General features: G+C 51.3%; 1 long non-coding RNA gene across 1 annotated transcript; it reads left to right on the top strand.

Moving 5' to 3' along the window:
* The first annotated feature begins 5,047 nt into the window (after window positions 1-5,047).
* On the top strand, window positions 5,048-9,699 carry LOC128313231 (uncharacterized). The gene is made up of 3 exons (XR_008293621.1): window positions 5,048-5,111; window positions 6,560-6,943; window positions 9,131-9,699. It is a non-coding gene; the product is annotated as an uncharacterized LOC128313231 (long non-coding RNA).
* Window positions 9,700-10,994: the final 1,295 nt, after the last annotated feature.

Here is a 10,994-nt window from a genome sequence, read left to right as displayed (position 1 = left end):
CGTCCCGCGGGCGCGTGGCCGTGGAAGTCGTGGCGGGTGTTCGTGCGGAGCAGCACGGCCCGCCTCGGGTCCAGCCGGGATCTCGGGGCGGGCAGGTCTGTGCCTCTCTCGCTCTCCCACCGGCCTTTGCCCGTTCGAAGACCGCGAGGAACCCACTTCGGACCCGGGAGTGTCAGAGGCTCGCGCCAAGCCAGACAGGCGGAAGTTTGACCCAAGGGCCTCGCCTCCCAGCCCAGGGGGCCCATCCGCTTCCCCACCGGGCCTCTAGCTGGTCCTTTCCTTCAAGCCACAGGATTTTAAAGCACTTTGATCTCATCTGACCAATTTTGTTTTTCCAGCGTTTCATTTCCAGTAAAGTCCCATCATGTTTGACCTTCTCAGAATAAACCTCCAGTATTTGGGGTAATTAAAGTTTAATTTGTCTTTGTGAGTGGTTGGCATCCTAACGGCACTTTTATAACACTGTTGCTATGGGAACAGAGTCCTCTAAAGCATCCACTGAAAATGAACTTCTTTAAACATGCTGTTTGCACATTGAAGGTTCCCTGTAAGGATAATTATATTCCTTTTCTCTTTTTTTTTTTTTTTTTTTTTTTTTTTTTGGTATTCTGCAGCTTATACATTTTAATTAGATTTAGGTGGAGGAATTGGCACCTTATGTCGTCAGATCTAACCCTGAACAGTAACTGGCGACAGGTAACCGTCCTAGCCGGCACCCGTTACAAGTGTTCCTAGAAGCCACCACCATGCGCTGGGCAAAGCATTTTATGTTACTTTGTCTTAATCCTCAGGACAACTTTGAGTGAGGTTTGTAATCCGGTCAGTCCTCTGTTTAAACAGAAGGAAGCCATCGTCAGGGGTCGGGGGGGGGGGGGGGGGGGGTTCGCGTGGTGGAAAGCAGTGACCCGGGACTCTGCCCACAGCTATCCCACGGCGGAGCCCACAGCTCACAGCTGTGTTTCGTCTGCCTCCGTAGGAGAGCCAGCATCTCCCAATACTGATGGCCGCACTCCCTGGGAATCGTCAACCCACTACCTCAGCGGATCTTGAAATTCAGTTTCAAGACTGATTTTGTGTTTTCAATGACACGTGACCTAAATTCGATAGTAAACATGTTGATGTGAATTTTGATTCAAGATTAAAACTTTTCGGGGCTCGGAGAAAACATGTGCTCCCGGACCAGCTTCTTTTTTGTTTCTTCCTGGGTAAGTAATTTGAGAGACAAGTCCAGTTGAGTGGAATGCTCCCCTTGACAGAGCCATGGGGAATACTAACTACTGCTTTTCTCGTCCGGTTCCTTTCTAACCCAATCATTTCTCATGCACAGATTTTACCCCTGAGACCCACCTTGGGGGAACAGAGAGCCCCTCTCACAATGATGGATTTCCCTACCGTCTTCTCGGGACACTTTGTTAACGACAAGACAACAACAACGACAACCCGGATGAGTACAGAAGTCCTAAAAAGGCACCCATGCAGCCATCCCCTGGAATCTTAGCCTACCAGTAATGTTAAGTGTCTGCTTTGAGCTGCAGCCTCTTTGGGGAAAAAAACAAAACAAAAAAAAAAAAACTTTTCAGTAAATGGAAATGGGGGTGGGGGGACGTGAGTCACCACCCGGACACAAAAATCAGAGGGCCCGTGACAACATGACACCATCGGCCCCACAAATCACTTTGGAAATAGGAAGGGAGCTGGTTTCTACACGTCAGGCTGACTCTTACAAAGGAATCAGTTCGAATGTTTGCCTCTCCTACGCTGAGGCTTTCACCAAGAGAGGCGCCTGGAAGTTCCTCAGACACCTGCCTAGGGTTAGATTTGTATCTAATAGAGAGCATCTGCTTCCTTGGGCCCCTGGCCACCGCGGGTGAAATGTGATGCTTTGTCGCTCTCTCCTTGAGCAAAGCCAAAGCACGTTTATATAGCACATTCGTAAATGTCTCAGGGATGCTACCCTGCTTGGTGGTGGTAATCTGTGCTCTATGTCTATAGCTCCCTATTTGGTGGGTCCATTTTGACCAGTTATTCATATTGGACAGGGAGACATGTCTGCCTTCCAAAGAGAAACAGTACTGTTACCCAGGAAGAATTGCCCGAATTTAGGATCGAGCTCTTTGGACACGCTTAGCTGCCAATAACAGCACTGCCTTGTCAGCCAAAGGGGGTGGGATCACTTCCCAAGGTGACAAGTCCGAGGGAAGGGTAGCTCCGGGAAGAGTGAAGTCCACACCTCCACGATGCGCTCAGGGACCCAGATATGGACCACCTTGGTGCATCCCACAGAAAGAGAACACCTCTCTCCCTCCACGTCTTTTTAAGGTTGAGGAGAATGTTTCCCCAAAGGCGTTCCTACCTCGCGGCCCATCCCTAGATGCCTGTGCCTGAAACAATCCCCGGCAAGGCGACAGGCCCCGCGTGGCAGCTGTGCAACTCTCGGCTTTCGGTCACGACCTGGGGGCTGGGGGTGCTACTGGCAACAGGTAGAGACCAGGATGCGGCTGAACATCCTACGTGCACAGGACGGCCCTCGCCACAGAGAATTAGCCGGCTCCACGTGTCCACAATGCCAAGGCGGAGAAACCCCAGCTCAACCCGTTCTTGGTTCAACCTGTGCCTGGTATGGGGCCCCTGCTAACGGCCCCTGGATGCTCCTAGGAGACGAGACAAGGAACAAAACCAGGATTCTGGTGGACACCCCACAGTGCGTTACCTCTTACAGATGCAGCTTCCGGATTATATATTGTAACACCGGGGACGGTTAAATGAGGAATTAGCTGGCTCTCAGCCTTGGCTGCACATGACAGTCCCCCGGGGAGCATGTCAAAACCCCATGAGCAGGCAGCACCCAGCTCCACCCTGTCAGAATCCCTGCAGCCGTCCGGGACAGCAGGGTCTGCTCCAAGCTCACATTCGAGAAGTTCTGTCTAGTGGTGCTCATGGGGCGACGGCATTCACCGCGCAAATCAGATGGGATTCCGCCAACCTTCTGTCTACCCAGCTGACACTCCCCACTCGGGAGTCAAGACGGCACCTGTTACCTGGCGTTCAGTGCCAGTCACGTGTCGCTGCTGCTTCGACGGCTGGATGGTGCCACCCCGTCAGGAGGATTTCTGATTCCCTGACGGCTGATGTCTTGCTTCCCATTCACTTTCGTCAGGCGTCTGATGGCTGGGCGCTCTGCCAGGTGCTTTCCCAGCCTCAGAAACGGCCGCAGAACCCTGGGAGGCTGTTGACATTATCAGCAGTTTTCAGAGGGGGTCCTTCTCCCTCAAATCGGCCCTCGAATAATCCCTCCCTACACCAGTGCTGTCATTTCATTATCCCTTACCTTTTATGGGTCCTGAGAAATTGTCATCAAAACGCAGCGCGCGTTTCCAGAAAGAAACTTTAAATATTAAATACTTTAAAACGGAAGGCGTGTTATGCAGACGAAAACCCAGTTAATTTTGATGGGCTGTGGATAATCATCAGAAGAGTCATTTCTGGGAATTAAAATATTATGGTTGTTTCTTTTAATGATACTCTCTCTCTCTCAGAAATGTAAGAGAACCACTTAGCTGATGCTGCTCCAAAATCCTGTCGAGGTCAAGGATGGGCCCAAATTCTTCGTGGACCAGCAGCCTGGGACTGGCCTGGTGTACAGATCACAAAGCTGGAAGTGGTACAAAACGGTGTCCTACAAAGAAATCAGTCTCTGATGTGTACCCAACCTGTGTTCACCGGGCCCATATTAAGCATCTTAAAGAGACAGACTCTTTTGAAACCAGCTGTCAAAATCAAGCTGCCTTGCTAACAGAATTCCAAAAAGGTTTCTGATTGCCACAGGTCTGCACTGGGGGCTGTGAGCCCTCATCACTGGAGCCAGACCTTCTAGAATCCTTTTTCTGAGAGGTTGATTACATGAAACATGCATCTTGCCGGCATCATCAAAAGGAAGCGCAGTTAAGATTCCTTTAGTGGGTCAATCTCATTTTCTCATGGCAGACAAGGCTTAACAAGGATCTGTGACCCAACTTTGTCTTCCTCACAATGGAGAGCAGACCCCGTACAACCCCTCTGGCACAGCTGAGCCAGTATTTCTGGAATCACTGACTGAGAAAATTTCCCTCACCGTGAACCCTGCCAGAAATTTCTTGGGCTTATTCAAGCTTATCTGTATTCCAGGACGATCCTGGAAAAAATTCACCAGTAATGCTTTGACAAGTTACTGTTTGGTAAGTTCAGAACTTACAGGGTCTCTTTTGTACTAAGTAATGTAATAAACTGGGCAAGAATTCTTTGAAACTAAATTGATGGGGTAGATTATCTGCTTTATGCCACATTTAACACTGTTGAAATGTTAAGCGTTTTCTTCCTGGGGAACTAACGGCTGGTCTCTTCTGGATTGAATAACTTCTTGAGATGGCTCTCTAGTTGGTCTTGGTTCTGAAAGGTTTGCAATGGCATCTGTTCTGGTCACTTAGAGCGCTGACAATAGTCATTCTTCTGCATTCTACTGATACTCGTTTTCCATAGTTGGTTCTGAGAATGGGTGTTTGTTCTGCCTTGTTTTTAAACAAAACATACAGCCGGAGGATATGTCTTCCTCAGAGACAGGTTCCTGTCTATGGCCCCACTTCTTAAAAGGGGGCCCTCAGGCCAGTAGCATCAGCATTCCCAGGAAACTTGTTAGAGATGCAGGTTCCCAGGCCCTGCCCAGTCCCACTCAATCAGAGACCCTGGGGGTGGAGTCAGGTGGCCAGAGATTTAACACACCCTCCAAGGGGTTCCGATCTCACTCCAGCGTGAGCACCTGAGCATTAGGGTGTCAACCTCGTTCCTGTCGTCCCATGGCTTCGGGCAGCAGACTAATTAACACAAGAGCCCCCCACCCCACCCCGCCATCCCCGGCGGCGGGGGGGGGGGGGGGGGGGGGCTGATCAACAGGCGAATTCTGGCCTCCTCTTTTGTAAACCCTGATCCAGTATAGACAGGGCATGGGCTGGGGGTTCCACGTTGTTCATCAATACCCCAGTTTATTGTTTTTATATGTTATTTCCTACACACAGAGGAGGACCGCACGGCAGATAATCCCATGCTGAGTCACTCAAGCTTCAGCAGCGGGTCCTAAGGTAATTTACAAGGAATTGATTCTTAATTACCCAGAACAGGCTAGTGTGACCTTTCCTGCCCAGTGAAAAGAGGTGTGGGCCCTCCAGCCCAAGGAGCTGAGCCTGAACAGCCTTCACACCATGAAGACCTGAATCACTTCACATCAATTTGCTTCTTATTAAAATGTACTTCAATAAAAAATCATTTCAACTCTTAAGCCACAAAAGGATATCCAATCATTTAAAGCTTCCTGAGCATTTCAGCTGATTAAAAAGGTTTTAAAGAGCACGGTAAATATTTTACTAGCAGGAGAAGTTATTCCATAAGGAGATTATTTATTAAAAACCAATAACTTTTTAGTCGTTTATCTTTATTTTCGTGAACGTGCACACTCGATACCGGCACAGCTTCTGTTTCCCGAAGCAGGTTAGCCTGTGAGTTGATGATTTTATAATATGTAGATGTGTTGAAATAGCATTTAACTTGAGAAAGTAACAAGATTTTACTTCTAACAAGTGAGAGATCTGTGAAATTACATTTTAAAAGAACTTTTGGAGGGTTTTAAGGATAGTTTCAGGCACTTAAAAAGAAATCACATTTGCCGTTTTGAAAAACAGATCAAATTTCTCATTTATCTTTTGAGTTATGTTTCCTAAAGAAAGTCACTAACGCAGGACTGACTTTTTTTTTTCCTTATGGGTAGAAAGGAAAGCATTTTAATACTTGAGCCCAAAATGAAGGCACTGAGTTCAGTATTTATGGTCCAATCTTTTATTTCGATAATAAAAGGAATTAGAATCCCTTCAGTTGCAGTGACTCAAATGGCTTAAACAGTAGGGATATTTAATGACCCCATAAAATGAGAAGGTCAAGAGGCTCTGGGGATGCTTTGCAAGTCAGTTCCGCTCTGTCCTGACTCCAGGCTGACTGCATGGTGCCCCTGCTGGCTCTCCCTCACCCGGACACAAACCCCCAAGCGTTACCCCAACACCACCGCCCCCAAGCTTTTTCTGTCCATCCACCTCTGTTAAGTTACGTGGGTTAAGTTGTGTGCCCCCAGCAGATACGTCCAAGTCCTAACCCCTGGTAGCCGTGAAAGTGATCCTATGTGGAAAGTCTCTGCAGGTGTCATCAGGTTCCGGTGAGGTCATGCCAGATCTCCACGGGCCCAAATCCAGTGACTGGGGTCCTTTTAAGAAGAGAAGAGACACAGAGACCGACACGGGGTGAGCACCGCGTGACAACAGAGGCTGATCCTGGAGTGTTAGGTCCCGTGGCCAGGAGCATCAAGGATGGCCAGCAGCCTCTAAAAGCTGGGAGAGAGGCAGGGACCGGAATGTGCCTCCCGCCTCCGCCAACCCCCGCGGGGCTGGTGTTTGAAGCTCGCAGGCTGTGCTCAGCGTTACACCGGTCTTCGAAACTAACACAGTCTCCAACATTTAGAAGAGCTAACTGTGCATTTTTGCAGGTTTCCTGGCAGCGGGACGTGGCTGGTTGACGATGCCCTCCTCCAGGAGAAGTCACTGAAAACCTGCCAAGTGGCTCCGGGAAGGATCGCACTGCCTGGTGAAAGGGAAAGAAGGAAAAGAAGTGGGTCCCCCCCCCCCTTTCCCCTGCTTGAACTCGGACAGGGCTCAGATCTCGGAGCCTGAGAAGGGCAGCGTGGGGGTGAGAGAGAAGAGTGGGGACCCACAGAGAGAGGAAGAGGCTGGATCCTTGAAACCCTCCCTCAGAGTCGGATGGCACCCACCGAGGGACACACGAGCAACAGAAACCGTGAGTCATCAAGGCTTCTCCGGGTGTGAACCGTCCCAATGACGGGGACAGGAGTGTCACGGCCCATCCGAGGCAGGTAGGCGAGAGGTGGCCTTGGCTCGTTCATCCTCTTTCTCCCCCTCCCGCTCCCACCCAAGCCCCTTCCCCCACCCCCACCCCCCCCCCACCCCCGTGCCCATACTGCTCACAGCCAAGGGGACTGGTCACAGGCTCACACTGGCCACTGGTCAGGCCACCTGGGGTGTCACTGACCGGCTAAGGAACAGGAGACAGCCTCATCTGGTCACGGCCAGTGATGGCGTTTCAAGAAGGGATGGGACAGCACCCACCCAAACCGATGGCCCCAGGCTGGCCCCACCTTGGTGAAGTCACTGGGTCCCCAGGTGTGGTCCAAAATGGCCACGTGGAAATTGTCAGTGACAGTGCCGGAGCTCCCTCTGCTAGCCAGTCTGTCCAGGCAGCGAAAACTCTATCCCGGAAGACAGCTCGGAGAGCAGCCCGCAGACCCCACCTGGACCCTCTCCTCCCAGAAAGGCCAAGAAGCCCAGAGCTGACGTTTACTCTCTCGGCCCTGTGCGCAGCCCCCGTGGCTGACCCGCCTCCCCTTGGGTCTTAATCAATAATATTATCAGTCAGGCTCGAGGCCAAGCTGGGGTCCTGCCTCCCTAGGGTTCCTGCAAAAGGAAGGAATTGGATGAGTGAATGCAACCCTGGATGAGCCCAGCGTTCTGGCTGAAGACAGTGTTGGCTGTTTGGGTTCAAGAAACAGAACCACACAAAAAGGACCCCGTGTGTCGGGCCCCAAGGCCAGGGGAGAGTAGCCAGGGGCGTGTGGGATGTCATAGCAGACCTTGTCTCCGGGCTTCCTCCTGACTGCATTCCTGTCGGGGGGGGGGGGGGGGGGGTGTCGTGGCAAAGTACTTCAAACCCGGGGCCGTAAAACAACGGCAAAGTGCTCCCTCGCGGTTCTGGAGGCTAAAACTCCAAATCGAGGGGTCTGCAGCGCCGTGCCCCGTCGTCCCAAGGCTCCAGAGGAGAATCCTTGCTTGCCTCTGACTGCTTCTGGGGGCTGCAGCAGTGCTGGGGGTCCCCGGGGCTGTGGCTGCTTCTCTCCAGTCTCTGCCCCATCGTCTGGCAGCCTCTCCTTCCTGCGTGTCTGTGTCCACATTAACAGCCTCTTCCTGTAAGGACACCGGCCACTGGACCGGGGCCCACATCGGTCCATTACGATCTCACCTCAGCAATTATATCTGCCAAGACCCTACTTCCCATTAAAGTCACATTCACTGGTCCTGCGGCTTCAGACCTCAATATATATTTAAATGTCTATTTTTTAATTGTTTAAATTTATTTATTTATTTATTTATTTTTGAGAGAGAGAGAGAGAGAGAGAGAGAGAGACAGCATGAGTTGAAGAGGGACAGAGAGACAGGGAGGGACAGGATCCCAAGCAGGTTCTGCACTGACCCGACCCGGGGCTCGAACTCGTGAACGGTGAGATCGTGACCTGAGCCGAAGTCGGAGGCTCAACCGACTGAGCCGCCCAGGTGCCCCGAGACCTCCACACATCTTCAACCTAGGTTTCCCCACCTCCCATCCCTGGGGCCACCCATCTGGAAGTGTAAAGACAGAGGCTGTCATTCGCCCAGTGTGGCTCTGGGCTCCGTCCTGCCAGCAGGAAGCGTGAGGCTGTGGGCTGGGAGCCCCTCGGGGGGCCGCCATGCCTACACCTGATGTCTGTCGGAGTCCTGGGAGAGGCTTCCGTCTATTACCCGCAATGCCCACGTCCGGCACAGAAATGCATTTATCTGACACCGACCCCCTGGTTTGCTTCGCGATTTCACAACGTAGCAAAGGGGATCAGAGAGCAGAGCTGCTGACCCCCCACGTCTCAACGCAGCCGTTCCAGGGGCCCGAGGGGCCCGCGCTGCCCTTGCTTTTGGAACAGACCTTCTGCACGGTCCTCCCCCCTCCCCCTCTCCTGACACGCCCCCAGTCTCACTTGATGGGTGCTTGGGGTCTGCCGTTGTCTCAGAAGGTCTGAGCACCCCTTTCTCGTCCCGCTCCTCGGGTGATACATTCAGACCACCTCCGGGGGACCAGCTTAGCGTTTTACAGCTGGCTTTTTAAAAACGGAATTGTAACTTATATCAAGGGTTGATTGGGTTTGGAGAAATTAACATTTTTTTTTTTCATAAGCAAGTAAACTGGGAACTAAATTAGGTCTAAAATTCATTTAAGGCTTCTGACAACTTGTTTGCAGGAAGTAATTGCCCTGGTGCTGGTGGCTTTAATATCAGAGAGAAGAAGCCTAAGAGAAACTGAGCGGCGCAAAAGAAAGAGGGAAGTAATACATGTGAATGGAGACTTCATCCTCCCCCAAATTTTATTATGAAAATCTTAAACGGCAAAGCTGAAAGAGCTTCTCCAGTGAGCCCCTGTCCCACCACCTAGAGTCTACCATTAACACATGACTTCACTTGCTGGATCATAGTCTGTTCTGTATCTCCCTCTCTCTCTCTCTCTCTCTGTCTCTGTCTCTGAGAATTTTTTTGATTAGATGAGTACCAGCTTGCCCTGGGGACTCACTCTTTGCAGGGAAAATGCACACCAGACTCACTTTCCAGGGAGCCACTCACTTTCCAAGCTCATCAGCCCACAACCAATCCAAGCCCTTCATATCTGACCCCCTCCCCCCACCTTGTGCTATTGTGATTTGTAAGAAATATGTATTTGGCCTTCATTCCTTTCCAGGCACAGAGCTCCTAAAACCCTTGGGATTTCCTTTTTTTTTTTTTTTTTTTAACGTTTATTTATTATTGAGAGACAGAGACAGAGCATGAGCAGGGGAGGGGCAGAGAGAGAGGGAGGTACAGAATCCCAAGCAGGCTCCAAGCTCAGAGCTGTCAGCACAGAGCCTGACGCGGGGCTCGAACCCACAAACTGTGAGATCATGCCCTGAGCTGAAGTCGGAAGCTTAACCCACAGAGCCCCCCAGGCGCCCCACCCTTGGGATTTCCTAATTGCTCGGAGCTAGAAAGGTGTCTTGTTATCCTTAACAAACCCCTTTCAACCACACCTGAGTTTATGTTCATGAGGTGATTTCTAGAAAGCGCCTAGCCTGCCACCTGGGTGCCAGAGGAAGCCAGGGAGAGATTGGAGGGTTGCAATTTTCAGTCCCACCCCTAGCCTTCCGGGGAAAGAAGTCCCTAGGTAACGAGGCCTCCTTAAAACCCAGAAAAGGGCTGGGTTCCGAGAGGTTCCAGAAGAGGGGCAGAGCGGGCGTGGAAGGTTGGCGTCCTTTCCCCAGAGCTTGCTGGGTGCGTCTTTTCCACTTGGCTGTTAACAGGTAAGTAACACGTTTCTCTAAGTTCTGTGAGCCTCTCTAGAAAATTCCACGAATGAGGAGGGGGTCTGGGGAAGCTCCTGTTTGTTGGGAATAGGGCAGAACACAGGAAACGACCTGGAAGGCTGCCTTGCAGGACTGAGCCCTCACCTGGGCGGGGGGTCTGATACTGTCTCCAGGTAGCTACTGTCAGAACCGAGTCGAATTGTGGGAGCCCCAGCTGGTGTCAGAGGACTGCCGGGTATGGAAACACCCCACTGGAATGGGGATTTTACCTTTTACCACCTCCCACCAACACATTTCCCTGTTTGGCACCCCTGGAATGTGTCCTTAACCCCCCTCTGCCTGGTAAGGCACCCCCTCTCCACCGTTAAGACCTGACTCACCTAACCCCCCCCTTTTTTTTTTTTTAACATTTATTCGTTTTTTGAGAGATGGAGCGTGAGGAGGGGTGGGGCAGAGAGAGAAGGAGACACAGAATCCGAAACAGGCTCCAGGCTCCAAGCCGTCAGCACAGAGCCTGACACGGGGCTCGAACTCACAAACCCTAAGATCATGCCCTGAGCCAAAGTCGGACGCTTAACTGACTGAGCCACCCAGGTGGCCCTCATCTAACCCTCTAAGACAAAACTAGCCTCGGTTCTTGCAAAGAGAGGGAGCCTCATTCTCTTGTGATCCCCGAAGTATTTCCAACGTGGCTTTATTTTAACACCACACTGTCCTCAAATTCTTTGTCCTGTGTCTCGTTCCCCTGGTCTGAGAGAGAGAGAGAGAGAGAGAC

This window comes from Acinonyx jubatus, chromosome E2 (genome assembly GCF_027475565.1).
Source record: "Acinonyx jubatus isolate Ajub_Pintada_27869175 chromosome E2, VMU_Ajub_asm_v1.0, whole genome shotgun sequence".
Lineage (NCBI taxonomy): Eukaryota > Metazoa > Chordata > Mammalia > Carnivora > Felidae > Acinonyx > Acinonyx jubatus.
This window is presented reverse-complemented; position numbering and strand designations above follow the sequence as displayed.